The sequence below is a fragment of the Sceloporus undulatus genome, chromosome 4 (assembly GCF_019175285.1).
Source record: "Sceloporus undulatus isolate JIND9_A2432 ecotype Alabama chromosome 4, SceUnd_v1.1, whole genome shotgun sequence".
Taxonomy (NCBI): domain Eukaryota; kingdom Metazoa; phylum Chordata; class Lepidosauria; order Squamata; family Phrynosomatidae; genus Sceloporus; species Sceloporus undulatus.
In genome coordinates, this window is record NC_056525.1 from 141,279,928 (window position 1) to 141,299,339 (window position 19,412).

Consider the following 19,412-nt stretch of genomic DNA (forward strand, 5'->3'; position numbering starts at 1 on the left):
TGGTTGCTGGGGTCCCTGGCTAATTGTTGATTGATGATGTTTTTAGAGGTACTGATAGCCAAATCATTGACACATGTTGGACAAGCCTGAAAATAATACAGGCATACCTCAGGCTGCATCTACACTGTAAGCACCACTTTGGCACCACTTTAAGTGCTGTAGCACCACCCTGTGGAAAGGAATCCTATTAAGTTTTAGTTTCCAAGGTCTTTAGCCTTCTCTGCCAAAGAGTGCTGGTGCCCACAAAACTACAAATCCCAGGATTCTGTGGGATGAAGCCGTAACCTTCAGTTCCATCAGGCCTTACCTGAAAAGAAGAAGGCCCTCCCTGCATTCACCATCATCCAGAAGGAGAGAAGGGCATATAAGAGATTACCAAAGAGATCGCTCATTATCCCATGTAAATACCCCCGAGATTCCAATACTTAAGAATGCTTTAGTAAAGTGTTCATGTTTTAACTCTGCCTCTCTGTCTTAACCACCAGAACTGGACACTCAAGTGGCCAGAAGGTGACAATAGAACCCCAGACAGAATCCAGATGGCTGCCTGTTTTATGAACTCTTCTTGGAAGTGTGGCTATATAAGAAATGTGAGGATGGGTGCTTGCACACTTCAAAGTTTATCATGACACTTTGGGTTACAGATGTCTTTGGGATGCTTGCACTAATTTTCTGGAAGAGGTTGTTTCCAACCACGCTGGCAAGTTGTTGTTTGATTGCACAACACACTTGGAAGGAAGGGTAAAATATATGTATATATTTAAATTTATACAATACAAAATGCTTTCAGTATTTGTTTTCTAACCAGCCTTCCCCCCACTCCAGTGAGTCAACCTTAGCTATCTGGCCTTTAGGTTCCAGTCCCAATTTCTCATACTGCTCACACTGAATAGACTAGTGAGTGCAGAAATTGTGAAATAATGTACAATGAAAATGTCTAATCTTGTTAAACAAAAAGTGTCAAAACTTTTCTGTATTCAGTAGATTTCAGAGGAGGGCAGGAATGTGGTAGGCCTTTTGTCCAGAAAAAATGTTTTCACACTGTCTATGAATTACTCACAGAAGCAGCTATAGAAAACAAAGGCAGTTTCTATACTGAAGAATCAATAGTTGGAAGCTACTGTAACTTCCATAGCTCAAAGCTATGGAATTCCGGGATTTGTAATTTTGTGAAATATTTTCCCTTCTCCATCAGAAAGCTCTGGTGCCATTATGCCACTATGTGAACATAATGCTGAACAAGATAGGCCTTTGTTTCTGATTCAGCAGGGCTCTTATTACATACAAACAAGCAACAGCTACAGAAACAACATTTTAAAGTCTTTATTATGCAGCAATTCAGTTTTCAGCAAACAAGCAATATTAGCACAACTGATATGACCTATTTCAATAAACCCTAGGCATGCATATGTGCTAATTTAATGATACCAAAGACTTTAACAAGCCAAACAGCATACTCTTGAGGGAGTTATGTAGACAGAGTATCTCTCTCTCTCTCTCTCTCTCTCTTTGTATTTGTGCAAAATCTGACATAATGTCATGAAGTTCCTAAATTACCAACTTGCCAGAGGTGAGATATCACCTATACATCCTCAGCAACCACAACTCCAGCTGCTACAATCATTGTTCCTATTGCTTTCTTCTTCAAATGCAATTGAGGTCTTCCACTTCAGTATACTAGACAGGAGTTACTCATCGGGCAAGTATGCCTTGCTTCTCAAAGCTGCTCTGATGCTATGGTGATACTGGTCTTTAGGGGGGAAATAGTGCTTTGCACTTAATCAGTGGCACTTCAGCTGTTTCAGGGAAAAGAACTTTCCACTTGTTTTGAAGCAATCAACCAATGATACCATAAATTTTTGAATTGTAAAATATGACAATCTAATATTACAAACAAAAGGCATAGAAGAACGTAAATATGAGCAAAATCAATAGGGTTTTCTTTGATGTTATTTAATTAAGACTTGTAATGCCAGCTAATGTACTTGTGGTGGCACCAAAGATTATTCAGAAAGACTCCTACATCAGTATTCTAATAACAAATACTGAAATAACAAAGGATAGAAAATGACTGTAGAGACAAACATATAAACCAAATACAGGAAATTTAAAACTGAGATGCCTTAGCCATGTTTTCTTTAAAAAAAATTATGTCAAAAGAATGTCTACATAATGTCAAAATGAATCAAATTTAACATTTGAAGGAGTGTGACTTCATCCACTTTGACCCATAGATACTTATTTCAAGAGAAATGCAGTTTACATCTCTTCTACTGTAACACAAATATTTGAGGCAGATGTTATCAACATGAGCGGGTGAACAAATTTGATTGTTCTTATTTATTTTCTTTATTAGATTTATATCTTGCTTTCCTTCCCAAAAAGGGAACTGAATGCAGCTAACAATGAAATGAATCAACCAAGTGCAGGTAAAAGTGGCTGTTAATTATGCAAACTTTATAAATGATAGTAAATGGTAACTCATATAAAAGATTGTCATTTATTATCACTTTTAAGGACAACCCCCTACCCAAAACAAAGAGTATATGACTGGGGATATACAAGCATCCGCAGATTAAAGGTCAAATCATATTGAGATGAAGAGCAACATCATGAAGCAGCCAAAGTATAAAATGTGATGGTGGGTGGGTTCACTTATCCTCACAACTGACTGGATAAATGTACATTCAGATCACCATACAGAGAACCATGAAAACTGGTCACTATGGCCAGATTTAGACAGGCCTTTGCGGCGCCCCTATCATGTGCTAGGGATTGGCCAAGGATGCACTGTCCATATTGGCCTCATCCCTAGCACGTGACGGGGCATCAAAATGGCGGTGCCCTGTACACACAAGTGCCACAATTTTGACGTGACGGATGCTTAGCGTCCACACGTTCCGGCACCTTTGTGACACTGCAAAGGCACTGCAAGAAGAACCCGCTTTTCGCGGGTTCTTTTTGTTCCGTGACAGAACCGTATGGTTTGGCCGCTGCGGCTCCCTTGCGGAACAAACCAGGGTGGCTTTTTGTAGCCCACCTATATTACCAAATTCAACATACATGTGAATAGAAAATTGCCTAGAAAGTCCAACACAATCACTTTTCATTTCAGAAGAGGAATTTCTCAGAGAAAAAACCCCCTGAGAATTACTCAAAAGGAAATGGGAAAGAAGAGGAAAAATGACCAAACCTAAGATAAAGTGTATGGCACAGATAAAACAAATGATGAATCATACATTGAGAAATATTTTGATAAATGAATTTCTAAAGACATGAAAACAGTCAACACAAAATAATTTCAATACACTAGGAACTGGAAACCTGTTTAAAAGTTTACACAAGAATGATGCTAGCTGTTGCTAGATCTATTGGCACACCAGCTGGAGGCAGTATAACTCTGGATGCTACATAAGAATAAGTTGTTGCTTTTATACTGGGTTTTGGGGGTTTTCTCAACGGATCATCAGCTCTTGGCAAGAGGATGCTGGAAGAGATGGGCACTTAGCCTCTGTAGGGTTTTTCTAATGAAATGATAAATAATTATATCTGAACTGCATCTCTTTTGCAAGTGATGCATCTCATATCATTAAACTACAAATGCCCATCTTGAAGCCATCAAACTTGTAATTTAGTAATCCCCCATGCACACGATACAAGAAAGCTTTCTCTAGCATCCAAATGGTGAGTCATGATGGCCAGTGTAAATTGCTCTTACTCCATCAGGATAGTCCTTCAGTGCGAGATATCTGGGAATTACATTATAACTTTTAAGAGACTCCATGAATATTTAACACCATATCTGCTACACGGGGTTAATCAGCTGTCTGCTCAGGGATATCATTTAGGGAGGCAGGGAGTCATCCCCCTCTACCTCTATGTCTTCCTGACCAACCTACTTGGCTTCTACACTAACTATTGTTTCAAATACATAATTTATGGTGGAATTCAAAGACATAGCCATGTTAGTCTGGAAAATCAGTATGCAATGGGATCTTGCAGCAGTATTTGCTAGGCATGCATATCAGAGCAACAACTTTAAAAAGGATGGCAGCTGATTCTTGTGTGCTTTAAACAGATAATTAGACCCACACCAAATAATCTGCAACAGCATTCTCAAACATGTTATTATTTTAATGGCGCACATGCCATTATTCCTCCTCCTCCTCTTCTTCCCCTTGTGGCCTCCCATACAAGTATCAACCATGCCCATATTTGCTTAGCTTCCTAAATCAGACAAGGGAGATTATCACATACGCTGTATCCCGTCTTTCTCCAAACAGGATACATAGGCATTTTAGTGTCAAAGACTGGTCTTACTGCATTCACCTGCGGCCACCCATCTGCAACCTGTCTGCAACTGGGGCATCTTTGGTGGATTTTCATACACGAGATTTTCCCATCTTTGAAGAGCTGCAGGATAAGCCTGGGTTGCACACGACACGAGCTGCAGATGGGCTGCAGATGGCTGTGGGTGAGTTAACAGTATTGGGGTATATGAATGCAATAAGACCAGTCTTTGACACTTAAAGGTGCATGTATCCCATCAGTAGAAAGACGGGATACAGCATGTGTGATAATCTCCAAAATTGGTCTTAAATGTGTTATTGTGAAAGCAGTATGGTTGTTGCCCAAGATACAGTGGCCTGTTTCAAGTCAGAAGGTCTAAATTCTAAAGAGGACTTTCCAGAAGCAAAACTCATTCAGAGTCTTTTAAAGGACTAAAAAGCAAATGCAGGCTCTCTGAGGTGCTGCTGCTAACATTCCTGAGGTAGGAGAGGGGGGAAAATGCAAGAGAACTAAGGAAGCTAAGGCACTGCTGCTACAATTCTTGGAAGTTAGAAAGGGATGTGAAAGTGAGAGAAGGATATCTGAGGTCCCACTGGTAAAAAATGGAGGCCCCATGGTCCTCTTTGGGAGTATAAAGTACAGACATTGGTATTGCCAAGTATATTTTGCCAGTTTAAAAGCAATGTTATTTGGATTGAAGGGAATGGCATTTTTGGCTAGGGCTTAAATTATGTTGGAAAAGATGGAATCTGTGAGGGTCAACCTCTGACTCTCTGCAATTTTAGTCAAATCATGCTGCCCTATAAGATTATAGAATTCAAATACATAACCCTATTAATCTGGAAATGCTATTAGTCTGAAAATAAGTATGCAAAGACATCTTGCAGCATCTTTGAGACTAATTGAAAGACAGAAATTGGTAGCATGAGCTTTCCTAGACTTGAGCTACCAACTTATAGCTTTCAGTTAGTCTCAAAGGTGCTGCAAGATTCCTTTGCATACAAGATTCTAGAAACAGTACCTAAGTGGGGCATCACAATCAGAGGGCCCTGTGCAGTTCAAGCACAATTTTTTACTTTACAGACACAAAAAATTAGGTGCTCTCCAGAAATGAGTTTTTCCCTATTCAAACCCTAAAGTTACAGAACTTGCAGGACTGTTTTTCTAAAAAGCTTTCTGCACAAGAGTATAAAGAAGCAAAATATACTGTCACTTTCATAACTGAACATCTGTATGCACCCAATGTTTCATATATTCTAGAAAGTATCTTGTTAAACATTAACTAAATACATTTCAACATTCTCTTTAATTATATTATTATATAATAATGATTGAGATGTTGCTTCTACCTTCAAATCATTCAGATCAGAAGCCCATCCGGAATGAAAAAACTAGCTATAATAAAAGGGATCCAAACTACACTAGAAGACTCCTTATAAGCTCAGCATGAGCCCATTCATTATTTATCAGAATATTCCCTTTGGCAAGTTTTCTGCTAATGATATCATCAGTGGAGAGCTGGTGCTGAGCAAATGCTGGCACTCGCAACAGCTTTTCTTAAAATTGAGATTAATGGCAACTCTGGATCTGCACATGTTTCTAGGTACCTGAAAGTATAGTCTTTGTTATGGACATTTGCAATTTAGTTATGGCACAGACTGTGTTTTTCTTGGGCTCTGTAGCATCCTATGAGGTTGCCCCTGACTATAACAAAATACCATCCATAATCAAAGCTAAACAAACAAAAAGAAAGGAACAAATGACAACCACGGTGAGAATTCTGCACTTGGGAGGAATTAACTCTACATCTGGATCAACACTTGTGAAGCTACAGACAGAGAAGTTGTTAATATTTGGCATGTATATAGCTCTTTTTGAGTGTTCAGAGAGTTTCACATACAATACCTCAGACATTATTCCAAACAATTCTGTAAGGTAAATCTGTCTTGTTATCCCCATGTTGCAGGGGCAAGCATGAAGAACTAGCAAGCCTATGGTCATTTAGTAGATTCATGACTGAAATAAGATTTTAATTGGACATTTGCTAGGTTACAGCTCATGCTGTTAGAGATGATCTGTACATTTGGTAGGAAATAGAATGCCAGCTGCTCTGTGGTGGCAGAACCTGTGGGCATGTATGTGGCTGTAGGCTGCAGCAGAGCAATGATGGCTTCAGAGACATGCTATTAAACTTCCCTTTTTCTCTAGTTACTTTTACCCTACCCAAGGTTGTTCCCAGACATGTGGTTTCAGATGACCCACTAATGTTTTCTTTCAGTACAACTGGGGGTGCTTCCACACTGACAGGGAAATCCAGCTTACCTTTGGGCTACCCAATCTGCAGCTGTCACATGCTTGTCCTCATGATGGCCACACACATTGAAGTGAGTTTGGGAGTACTGGCCACACACAGCTCTCCCTTTAGAATTCATCCTGTTCAGATAAATTACAGTATGTGCTGCCACATGGCAATGGCTGCTCTAGTTCCCCCCCTCCTCCATGCATGTGAATGTATGTATTTTTAGACTGGCCTCACATCGACGTCACTATTGAGCACAATCCACATGCCCGTGCTTTTGTGATCAAAACTAGAATAAATCCTCACTTTTTCCTCTCTAGATTAAAGCCCTGAGATGATGACAAAGTCCGAATTTGGCCCCAGGAATCCTGTACATTATTTGGACAGCTTGCTGTGAAAAGTAAGTGAGACCGTTTTATTTGGCCCATGTAGACACGCCCTGAGTTGTCTGAACTTCATACCTTAAGTACAAAAATGTGAATGGAGAGAAGATGCACAGAGAAAAAAGCTGCAGGGAAATGAAGGCTTAAGCAGAGAAGTAATCCCTAGCTTCCAATACCTAGGTGCCTCCATAGAACTATTGTCTCTTTCCCACTAGTTTTATACCATAAAAAGGAAGAAGGGAGGATTAAGAAAAAATCTAGCAGTACCTTTCAGACTAACTGATTTTTACTTAGCATCAGCTTTGGTGTATAAACCCACTTCTTCAGATGCAATAGTGATATTAAAGTCTCAGTTATTAAGTATAGTTATGTAGTTATGGGAGTGAGAGAGAATGTAATAGGATCCAGAATAATGTAAACTGTGACTCTCACCCTAAACCTGCAAAGGATTGTGTGAAGTGATACAGGGTACCAGATCTTTACAGTAGTCAATATCAAAGTGTGAAAGCGATAAATATGCTTGCACAAAGTTAGTTTCCTTGGGGTCAAAACAACACCAGGCTTCTCACTGAAGAATAGGCAGGGATTCGGATGACTTAATGCTCTTTCATTAACCTGCCTCCAAACACTTCTCTTGCAGAGAACAAGCATTTCAATATCAAGGGTTCTAGTCGAACATCCGAAATACATTTCCATCCTTCCCTTCATGGATGAGGGGCGTTTCAGTTGAATAATATTTATCCCATGAGTCCTTTTTACTGCAGTCTGGGGACATTATCACACTAGCCTTGGTCTGCATTAGTAAAAGGAAACAAATATACCGGTTTAGGAGCATTCAATATTGTACATCTTTCCAATAGCTCGACTGGGCTGTTTGTGCAATTGATGGTCTCTCACACTCTCTTCCACATTCCTCCTCAACCCCACCTGACTGCCCTATGCCTTATCCAGTATGCCTTTTGGGGTTTTTAATTTTTTTATTTGTAATGCAATTGTAGAGTTATGTTAATGTGATTTAATAGAGAGAGAAAAAGGTGATGGCGGCGGTGGTGGAAGAAAGTGAAAAAATAAACAAACAGCCTGCTTGGGAATAGTGAGAGGAGGAGAATCACATCCCCTGATGTCATATGACTGTCCAATATTAGAACTACAGTGGGAAAAACCTGTCACCCCTCTGGAGATGTCACCCCTCTGGAGTAATGAGAAAGCAGTGCAGTTGGGAGCTTATTGATGAGTTTTCCTGTCAGTGAAAACGGATGCTGTATCAACCATTTGAAGATGAAGCAGCAATGAGACAGAGGCAGCATAGTGTGATAAGTATGGCCAAAGATGTTATACTCCAGCCTTAATTGAGATTTAAAAGCCTTTTGTGATAATCTCCTGAAATGGCGTTGCTAAAACATAGGCTGGCTACTGCAGTGAGAATTACATACCTCTCTTTAAAAACCTCCCTCTCAGTTATCTATTTTGCACATGGAGTTTTATCCAGTTATCTAGTAGCTACTTAGGCAACACCTGCAGTAGAGCAAAAATAGCTTTTCACTGCTTCATCAGATCTGTCAATATCTGTCTGTCTGTCTGTCTGTCTGTCTGTCTGTCTGTCTATCTATCTATCTATCTATCTATCTATCTATCTATCTATCCACCCATACATCACATTTGCTTCCCATTATCAGAGTGATCAAATGTCAATTATATCCAGTTTAATAGTAGCAGTGTCCACCTTGACTGCACTGGGACTGAAGCTGCTGCAAGAGAAGTTTCAGGAAACACTGGAATTAAACAGTGCTACATTTCTCCATGAAATAGGAATTAATCTGTAGAGTGGAAATGTTCAGAAAATAATTTTTGTGCTTCTAGAGAAACAAAACCGCAGGAAACACTAAAAAGATGTGCTTGAATTTAAATTCAAGGGCTGATACTTATGAGCCAGGCTGCCCATGATAATGCAATAGTATTAACATTGGCTTTTAACTCCTGTATATGGTACACACACCTAGAAGCAGGATTAATCAAGGCAGTAAGGCTTTTAAAAGGCTGCTTTCCCCAGCAACAAAGAACAATGTCTAGGATGATTTTCTGTCTCTGACAGATTAACATTAAGAAAGATGGGGAGAGGAAGAGGGAAGTAGCTGCTGTGTTTACCAAATACTCTTGGTTTCCATAGTGAGGGTGTCTCTGTCCTGATGAAAAGTTAGAAGAACCATAGGGCAGGAAAGAAGGGGTGAGGAGAAGGCCATATTCAGGTCAATAGGTGGGAATGTTGCAAAGCAATAGGAAGGGGCCTCCATTTGCCTTTCTAGCTGATTCAGATTTTAAAATTCTTAAAACAGTGTAAACACTCCCTTTTCTGCTGGATTTCAATAACATTTCATGTCCAATCCATGCACTATTAATATGGAGATTATTTGGCTGAGCAGTATGGTCTTTCATATTTTACTGGAGGAAACTAGATTTTATTTTAGTCAGAAACTTTATTTGTCCCTGGAAGTCTATTCTTCTGTCCCTTCTTCTCTCCTTCTTTCCTGTTTGCAGTTGACAGTTCACACATGAATGGACATCGTTCCAGTGATGTCTTGGGGTGCTTCCACACTCGTCATTTCCTCTGCTAGACACCATTTGTTCAGGCATATTAGAATATTCCAAACTATTGTATTCCTGTGGTTTGCTTTGTTTTGTTACCGTGCTATTTATTCCAAGTGCTGATTTAGGTATGGGTGTGCCTGTTTGTACTGGTACATTTATGCTCAAAGTAGCTCAGTGTGACATTTGTGTTTCACCTCACTCTCGTTTTTTTCTCCACAAGAACCCTGTGGAGTGGGTCAAGCTGAGAGCTAGTGACTGGCAAAAAGTAACCAAGTGAGTACAAAAGTTAGATAGAGATTTGAATTTTTGCCTCACCTCTAATTATCATATATACATAACACTACTGAGCTCCCTATAATGAAATTGACTTGCCAAGGGCGGACTTTGCTGTGGAATGCATGTAATCCCACCCAAGGCTCCAATAATACTGGCTGTTTTTTGTTCCTAGAATTCAAATTAATATATTCATAAGAAATTGTGAAACATCTAAAGTTTTCCCTTCACATCAACAGCTAATTATTTTAGGAGGGAATGCTGGGTCCAGATTTTGGAGGGAAGGATGACCTCTATGGGTGCCCTCACTGGTGAGTTTTCTTCTTCCTTACCAGTGTTTCTACTACCCATTCATTGCCTACTTCCTCTGGAACCAATCCCACTCAACTGCCCAGAAGGAAAGCAGAAGGCTAACGAACTAAACTGCTAAGTCTTCTTATTCTAATCACTTCTGACATATTCAGAAAAAGCAGGTGAATAGGTGAGAGAAGCAAGGAGTAACAATGGCTGGATCAAAAAGTTGTGGGGTTAACACTAGATTTGGACCTGACAAGCCCTAACCCATTAACTGTAGTAGAATGAAAGCAGGAGTGAAGGGATCCATACAATACTAACAATGATGTGCACACATGGCCAACTAACACTAATACTAGCCTTAAGAGATTATTGCACACAACTGTCCCTCATGGGATAGATGTGCATTTAGCCCTTCATGACGGATCTTACTGCCTTCCCCATAAGCAGACTGTATGCACCCCATATGCAACCCAGGCTTATACTGTAGCTTTTCAAGAACAGATTATCCTGTTCTTGAAAAGCCACAGAATAAGCCTGGGTTGCATATGGCCTGCATATGAACTGCCTACGAGGAAAGCATAAGATCCATTATTGATGGGTTAAACAGCTGTGTGTGATAATCTCTGAAATAAAGAAAAAGGTGCATATTGGTGTATGCACGCATTTGCTGTCATCTAGAAGCATCACATGTCTGGTAGACTTTGACAGACAGAATATTAACAGCACCTGGCACATAATTTTTTTAAAATGAAGTCTGCGTACAGTTAGCTACTGGTCATATGGATGTTTCCTTCTCCTACTTCAATAGCTGAATAAGCAAACTGACTCTGATGGCAGTAATAACCAGTCAGAAGGAAGTGATAAGCACGCATTCAATCAGTCCCTGAAAGGTGTCATTTTCATGAGACAAGCCTCCATTTGTGAGACAGGGCATCTGTTCAGTAAAAGATACATTCAAACATATTTGAAAAACGATTTAGAAAGGTGTCTCTCAAGTATCTCCTTCAGCTGAATCCTGGACCAATTTTTTTTAAGTTCAGGTCCTATACAGTATAAAATTCACACTTTTTTGGTGTAGAAAAGATAATTTCTAACTACATTTTATGTGCAGAAAATAATATTTCACAGAATAAATCCCTAACTATAGCGCTTTCTGCACTGAAATGTTATCTGCACAGAAAATACTGTCTTCTATACAAAAAGGTGCAAATGTGCACAATAGGTCTTGAGCTGTGAGGTTGCTTTTGTTGCAGGAAGAATAGTGCTACAATTATTTGTTGTTTTCTTCCAAAGCAAAATTCCAAATTAGCAAAGAATTTACTTCTCTATTATATGAGAGGCAGGGAGATCACCCTTGCTGACTAATAGTGTAAACTGATTTTCCTGAAACATATACTGCAAGATTTGTCTTTGGTATTAGAACTACAATAGCCCACTTGCAAATCCTAGTGAAAGAGACCCAGGTATCTTGAAGGCACCAGATCCTGTCTGACCTTTCAAGTTAAGCAGGATGAGCCTTGGTTAATACTTGGATGGGAGACTGCCAATGAATACCAGGTGCTGTAGGCTAAATTTCAGAGGAAGGAACAGCTTCCTCTGAGTATTCCTTGTCTAAGAAAACCCTATAAAAATCATGAGGTTTCCCTAGGTTGACAGGTGACTTGAAGGCACACGCACACACAGACTCTTGTCCTAGTTAAGCAATGGATGTACATGTGTGAACCAGGCCTTTGATTATTTACTTCTCCCTTTGTCTGTATTAATGAAGAGTCTCTATACCTATTCAACTACTGTAACATATATATAGAAAGAAATGAACTGAATTTCATAGGTCCAGCCTCAGAGGTGGTCTGATTAATTTTGCTGACTGTGCCTTCCTGTCTGATCAAACTTTCTCCTCTGGAAAATAAAAATCTGGTAATATTTGTACTGGATACCTGCCAAGCCTCTAGAGAACATTTTATGCAAGTTAGGCCATGGTGGAACATAAGGATGATCAGGTGGACTGTAGATGGATGCTTGCAGGTCATTCCTGATGATGAAAACAACTGAGCCAAGACACATCTTGAAGGAGATAAGAAACATTACTTTCCCCCTACACTAATGAGAACTCCATGTTATTGTTCTATTCCCTCTCTGTGATGTGCTTTCCCCTTATAAATGAATCAAGAAGCACAGTGGTGTTGTGGGGAAAATGAAATCCATGTAATCTTATCAGGAGTGTGCAAACCCTGGGCGTGGAGACAACGGGGGGAAAACCCAGGGCCAACAAAGAATAGTAGTAGGCTTCTTCACATAGTCTTTTGACCACACACCATGTAAAAGAACAGAAGTTAAATAATATATAATCTTAACATAATAATACTTGCCATAGCAGCTGTAGCGTTCAGATACTGACAAACAATAATATGTTCCACCATTTCAGACTCATGCAGCCCCAAGGCTGTTTTTAGATTCCCATAGGTTCAAATGTTTTTACAAAAGGAGCATTTTAAAAGTAAAAAATATTCCTTCAGCCAATAGAGGTTCTGGAAGATAAGTTTACGATTTTTTTCTGGATCCCCCATGGCCTGTTGTTGATTGTAGGGAGACCTTTAATTAAGAAAGAAAATCATAAATTGACACAGGCAAAATTGAGCGATGAAAAACTAACAGGGCACATTGTATTCAAAAATCACAACACATGGCACAAGTAAAGGCACTCATAAATTAACCAAAATGTGCTCTACTTATCCGTGGGAGAAGCAGGAGGTATAAAAAAACTATATTATTATTATTATTATTATTATTATTATTATTATTATTATTATTAATAAAACATATTAGCTGAGCTTTAAAAGAAAGTCAGGAGGAAAATGACACATAATTTGCAAGGGGAAATAGCAAGAATCAACTAGAAATGACATTTGTACTGACATAGGTTTTTGTGATCTATGCAGTCAAAGGCTTTGCAATAGACTATAAAGCTCATGCTGATTTTCTTTTGAAATGCCTTGGTACACTCCATTAGCCATCATATGTTTGTGATGTGGTCCCTAGTGCCTCTGTCTTTCCTGAACCCTGCTTGCACCTCTGGGATTTCTCTCTCCCTATATGATTGTAGTCTATGTTGCAGGATTTTATGTTTACATACAGATATGAAACATGGACATTTTCGTGAAATGTTAAACATCACTATGCAATTTCAGGTTGTGGTGCTATTGTGCATACATATATGTGTGAAATGTGCATGCCATTAAGTTGAATATCTGGGTTCAACTGAAAACACTTGTGCATGCATTTCACAGTTCAATGTTGCAATTTAATAAACTAGTTGCCTAGTCTAATGAATGCATAACTCCACATCCACAGGTTTTCCCTCTGCGACCCTATCTTCTTGCAGTAGATGTGAAAAATCTCAACAGCCTGTCCCACCTTTCCCTCTCTGCTTTCTTTCCCTTTCCCTTATTTTATTGAGATATTTCTATCCTGACATATATTATCAGATCTCAGGGTGGTATGGAAATAAAAAAAAGTATTAAATTACAAGAAATATAATTTAAACAGACTAAAACATATTAAATAATTAAACAGATTAAAACAGCTGAAACCATGTACATATAATTTAGTGAGATTTCTTTACAGCCCTAGTATAAAGCCACATCCAATATAAATAAGACCTTGTTCATCTATGGCTCATGAGACAACCATGTTTATTCATGAACCTGTTCAATTCAAGTGTAATATGGGAAAACTGTGAACACTGGAAGAAGAAACTGAATCCTCTTCACATCTCTTCCCCCATCATACTGCCACTTTGGCTACTTCCACTCTGGAGAAATAAAGCAGTTTGGCACCACTTCAACTTCCATGGCTGAGTCGTATGGAATCCTGGGATTGATAGTTTGGTGGGGCACCAGAGCTCTCTGACAGTTAAAATGGCCACTGCTTTATTTAACGGCTTTATTTCTGCACTGTGGCAGCAGCCTCTGAGTACTTTTCTCCCCACCCCTGCTCACTACTAATACTGGGACTGTGCAGGAAGTATTTTAAGCAGCAAAGTAAGGCGTGGTAAGATGGGCAAAGAGGAGGAGGATTCTATTTTGTTCACATTTATTTGTACAAATTAGATGTAAACACAGCCCTTTCTCAATGGATGGAACATGCTAGTTTCATTCTCAAAGGGAGCAATGAGTAATATTAGGTATTTTCTTAGTGCTGCAATAAAGTCTTAGAAAACTATGTAGTTTTTCAATACTATTCACAGTTCAGTATTTAAACTGCAAAAAAAATTCAAATTTTTTGCACAGCAAGCAGCATATTTCTGCAAAGAAAATGCTGTGGGTTTTTTTTGGTAGCAATAAATGTTTGAATTTTATGCAGAACACTGAATTGTCAGTTCAGAATTCTGCTCGCTAGGATTTTCTAACATTCATGAAATATCCTTTGAAGTATTTAAACCCCCCCCCCCAATATTATTTCCATCCTCAGGGCAAACTATAGCTTGGTGTTGCTTGATGGATGCGATAATATTTTCAAACAGTTGCTTTTCAGCTATCAAGAATGACTCTAGAGCCAGCACTTACCCCAATCCATGACTTCAGGAACTTTGGGCTAGAAAACAAGGACTACAGTTCTAAATCTAGGTATGGCCATGACAAACATCTATACCTGAACAAGTGAAGTAAGCTTCCCTGACCCATGACTTTATTGTGAATTTCCAAGGGTATCCTTGTTAGTGTATCACAGAAAAGGGAACAATGAGTTTCTTGTCACCCTGAAGATCTCTCTCTCAATCCACACAGAGAGAGAGAGAGAGAAAGAAAGAGAGAGAGAGAGTTGCATTTTATCACCTTATCTATTTAAGGCATTCCCTGAAGATGCCAGCCACAGATGCTGGTGAAACGTCAGGAATAAACTCTTCTAGAACACGGCCACATAGTCCAAAAAACTCACAGAAAACTATGTTACTATTTAGTCTGTTAGCATGAAGATGAAATTTAATCAAAGAAAAGGAAAGAGGCATGCAGCCATTGTTTTAGTATTTTATCACATTCTCTGACTTCTTATATGCTAACCACAAATAGCAAAACTTGAAAGTATCATTGCCACCCCATTCACCCAGACTAAGTGAATTAGTTACCATAACACCCTGGCAGATTATATCACTGCTCCTACTCTGAAAAATATCCTGGAGTTTCACTTAACCCTGTTTACCCTCCATGATACAGTACCAGATTGCTGTTCTCTCAAGAAGCAATTGGCAGTGCATCTATTCTACGCTGTAGAAATAATGCAGTTTAATGCTACTTTAACTGCCATTGCTCCATCCTACGGGATCCTTAGATTTGTAGTTTTGTGAGGCACCAACACCCTTTGGCAGACAATGCTAAAAATTACATCACTTACAGTGATGTGAGCTACGTCACTTACAGTGGTGTCAAACTGCATTATATCTACAGTGTAGATGCACCCCTAGTTCCCACAGTAATCTATTACTGGTAGGTAGCTTACCTTACAAAGAGTGTGCCCTGCCATATTTGGCTTGCACCATTAATGTGTTCTTTTCTGATCCCTTAAACTTACAAAATCATAGCAATGTATGCCAATTAGTATTTAAGAAAAAAAGCCCTAGGATACTACTTTATGTTCATGTTCTTTCTGCTTTCCCTATTCTCTTTCTTCTTCACAGCGCACGACACTGAGTAAAAAGATTAATGGTATTTGTAGAAGCAACATCACAGAAGTGATTATTAAGAATTCTTGAAAAGGTAATGGATTGGCTTTTAATAACCTGCTGTATTTTACTCCCACTGAGAAGAGGAATGTCTACAGTTGAATTTATGAGTCTGACTGTCTAATAAAAAGCCTTGATTGAAATAAATAAATTACAGGACGCTTCATTTATTGCTAGGCAAAGAATAACATCTGAGCTCTTGGTCTTAAAGTTTATTCTCTTCATCACCAAAACTCTGAAGTTAAGAGATGACAGCTGCAATTCACAAAATTCTGCCGAAGTAAGAGGGTGGTGGGTTTTGGGGTTGTTGTTTTTTTGCAGCATGTCTTGTAAGACGATATTTTTTCTACAAGCTAAACAGTACTATATTCAAGACAAACAGAAAGATGGCAGTAATTTGATTTTTGTATATATATATTACAAAACACAATAGCCTAACCAATATACAGTTGCCTTATTTTATGTATAGATGTAATGAATGAATTTCAGCCAGGCATAGAATTATCATGTTGAATTCCAGATATTTGTGCAGAAACACGAGGAAAGGGGGCAAAAAAGCCACCATGGATTTTCTTTCCTGATTCTTCCGTGGCTCTTTCATATGTCCTGCCTGGGCCACAGATCACAGGTGAGAGGGCTAGAACTGCCTCACCTCTTGTTGCACTGATCATTTTTCTAAAGTGCAGTTTTCTGGGTCACAACCTGACATCATAAACCAAATAACATAAAATAAAATGCTGGATTTAGGACATTCTAAATCAGCAAAGTATCTTTTGTATCTTCATAGATTATAGCAAAGCCTTTGCTTGTGGATCATGAGAAAATATGGTTCTAAAAGGGTGTGCCACACATCCGATTGTCCTAATATGTAGCCAGTGCTTTGGACAAGAGGCCACTGCCAGGCCATGAAATGGAGAAACAGAATGGTTTCCAAATGGTAAGGGGTCAGACAAAGTTGCATTCTATCACCTTGTTTAATTTATATGCAGAGCATATCAATGGGAAAGTCACATTAGAGTTGGACTAAGGAGGTATGAAAACTGGGGGAAGAACATCAACAAATTAAGATGTGCAGATGGTATCACCAGGGAACCATAAGCAGGAAGATCTTCCCCACATTGTCACACTGGTAGGACATGAAGCAGGGGGTCCTCCTGCAGGTCTTCTCAGGCAGGTATTTATAGGGATATATAGGCAGCAGTACTCCATATAGTCATCCATATTGTGAGAAAAAAACAACTAACAATTGCTTGAGGTGGGAAAGTGTGAAGAAAGGGGGAATCAGCTTTTCCAGCTCAATGCAGGGTTGTAATTCAATCCTATATCACCATCTTTTTATAAACAATTATTATTCCAGAAATGGCAGGCCAACAGGATTGATTTTTTTGTTTATGAAAGGCTCACTGCTGAAGTTTCTTTCTCTAAGTCTGTATTGATATTAATTGCAGAATTAATATAATGTAACACTGCTTTAACTGTCATGGCTTTATTCTATGGAATATTGGGCTTTGTAGTTTGTTGTGGCACCAGATTTCTGACAGTGAAGGTTAAATTTCTCATAAAAGTACAAATCCCAGTATTCCATAGCACTGTGACATGACAGTTAAAGTGATGTCAAATTGCATTAATTGTGCAGTCTAAGAACTAGATTGCTTTCCTATATATGTTTCCCTGGGCCTTCTCCTGCTGCAGTAGAAGCTATTCCTCCAGAAGGAGTCTAATCACAGCAATGAAAGAAAATCCCTGGTGCCTCTGGGTTTTCTTCACTTTTTGAAATATTTTCTTTTCTTTCCTCTTCATTCTTCAGATTCTGCTGCAGATTTTTTTATATACAGTCACCCCTCCTACCTTGCAGATCTGGGATTCACGCCCTTGAATATCCCCAGAAGGGCGACCTCTGCTATCTCCAATAGCGCGTGTGCACAAGGAAGTGCCCCATTCAAGCCTATGATGCTTGAATATGCATGAGCCTTCATTTACGTGGGGGAGGGGGTCCGCAGCGTATCCCCTGCAAAAATGAAGGGTCAACTATATATATTTTGCATAAAAATATATCAAATTATTTATCATGGCAAATGTAGTGATTTACACTTGGTCAGTGATAAGCAGATAAAATGACGGCAGCCAACTGCTAGGTTATGTGCCAAACTTTGTTCCACTACTCTACTCTGTATTTTTCTCTAGGGCTACATTCATATATGTAATGCAGTTTGGGGTTACTTAAAAGCAAATGGCTTCCCTCTGTATGGTTCATGTACTTCATGAGGTAGTAGAAGCATCTGCTGTTGCTGTCATAAGTAAGATTATGATGTTATTCCAGAATCCCTAATTAGGATATAATCTTTCTCTCTATGGTAGACAAAGGAAGCACTAATTCTTCTCTTTCCTTGCTTTAATTATGTCCTGTGGGTCTCCCTTCACAGATTTAGGATTTTGGAAACTGATGGATTAAAAAAAACCCCAACAATATTAATAACCAGTGGCCATGAAATTAATCAAATACAGTAATCTATTTCCCCCAGCAATGCATACTTCCCTCCATTGCCAAGAATGCAAAATAAGCATTTTCTCTCTTGCTTATAATGAAATTACATTTCTGAGTGTGACATTTTCCTATTATTTTATTTTTGTTTTTATGTTGTTGCTGTTAACTACCTTAGCTGTGGTTCATAGAAAGGCAGACTTTTAAGTATTTATGATATATTCACAACATTTAACCTCTCTGATGTCATTTTTGCAATAACTGGCTGCTGCTGCTGCTCCTGCTGCTGCTGAATGTCTCTATGAGAAGACACTCCGAAGGATCTGGAGCTCATATGACAGACTTGTCAAGTGGATCATTTTTCATCTCCAGGTATGGAAGGCCCTGCCTTGTGGAGTCTTGAGGGATCATCACTTTAATTGGGTTTACTTTTCCGGGATGGGAGGGGAGATCTGATGCATCAGGAGACACCTGCAGATCTGAAACCTAATCACTGGCCAACCCCACATGGGACCTCCAAAACAAAACAGAAACACAAAGTTAATTAAATAGAAGTTGCCAAAGCAAGATCCAGGTACGTATTTTAGCATCTGTCTGTTTCCATGTGGCTTGATTTCTTCTCTCTGTTATGTGACTGAACAGCATGTGGCTATGACCACGTTCACTAGGATTCCTTTTAGACCGTGTTAATCTCATATGTTTGGGAGGTGGTTGTAGTTATGTGGTGGTAAAAGAAATTACTTTTTATATTTCACAAGCATGGTCAGCCTTTTGTTTACGTATGATTAGGACAACATGGGGCTAGGTCTTACAACATGGGCCTATCCACCCAATCTGTTATAAGAGAGTCAAAAAATGCTTTACCTTCATTCGTAATGGTATGTATTTTAGATGATGATTTAGTCAATGTATTGGTAGTGGTGTTACTGTTTTATTGAATTTATTTGATTTGATATTGTAGCTTTTATTGTTGTAATGTTTTTATTGCTGTAATCCCTCCTCGATCTGCAGGGAGAGGCAGGAAATATAAAATGTATTATTATTATTATTATTATTATTATTATTATTATTATTATTATTATTATT

The 19,412-nt window shown here is 38.9% G+C and overlaps 1 long non-coding RNA gene across 1 annotated transcript; it reads left to right on the plus strand.

The window, feature by feature from the left end:
• Positions 1-257: 257 nt before the first annotated feature.
• LOC121927750 lies at positions 258-15,946 on the plus strand. The gene is made up of 5 exons (XR_006103325.1): positions 258-400; positions 486-590; positions 6,910-6,989; positions 9,779-9,831; positions 15,800-15,946. It is a non-coding gene; the product is annotated as an uncharacterized LOC121927750 (long non-coding RNA).
• Positions 15,947-19,412: the final 3,466 nt, after the last annotated feature.